Here is a 530-nt window from a genome sequence, read left to right on the forward strand (position 1 = left end):
CTAAAATGAATGTAAATAAAGCCGATGCACAGATAACTCCAATGAATTCTTTTTCCTCAGAGTCATAGGCTGGACAGAAGACACACGTTCACCTAAACCCAAGGAGCCAATGGCAGGTTCATTTTAGACCCCCTGGAGCTTAGACAAAGAAATGTTTATTGGAAACCTGTCTCGAAAAACCAAAAAAAAAAAAAAAGAAGGAAAAAGAAATGTTTATTGAACTGAAGGCAACGGATTAAAGACCAAGGTGAAGTATGGTTTGTAAAGATAGGATTTATTTACCATGTTTCTCTAAATTCACTCCTTCAAGGACATAGATACAATTTAAGAGAAATGGGTGCTTTTCCCAGAGTGATATAAAACCCGTTTTGAAGAGGTAGATTTGTAGAAAGTAAATATTTTCAGGAGGAGGTAGGTGAGTTTCTGTGAGGTCAAGGCCAACCTGGTCTACACAGCAAGTTTCAGGGTAGCCAGGGCTACATAGCGAGACCTTCTAAAAATAAACAAAACTTTTTTTTTTTTTTTTTTTT

The 530-nt window shown here is 36.6% G+C and overlaps 1 protein-coding gene across 1 annotated transcript in view; it reads right to left on the reverse strand.

Moving 5' to 3' along the window:
* Efcab6 (EF-hand calcium binding domain 6) overlaps positions 1–530 on the reverse strand; it is a 203,569-nt gene that overhangs the window by 202,576 nt on the left and 463 nt on the right. The window lies entirely within an intron of this gene.

Source organism: Mastomys coucha, unplaced genomic scaffold (genome assembly GCF_008632895.1).
Source record: "Mastomys coucha isolate ucsf_1 unplaced genomic scaffold, UCSF_Mcou_1 pScaffold11, whole genome shotgun sequence".
In the NCBI taxonomy this organism is placed as follows: Eukaryota; Metazoa; Chordata; class Mammalia; order Rodentia; family Muridae; genus Mastomys; species Mastomys coucha.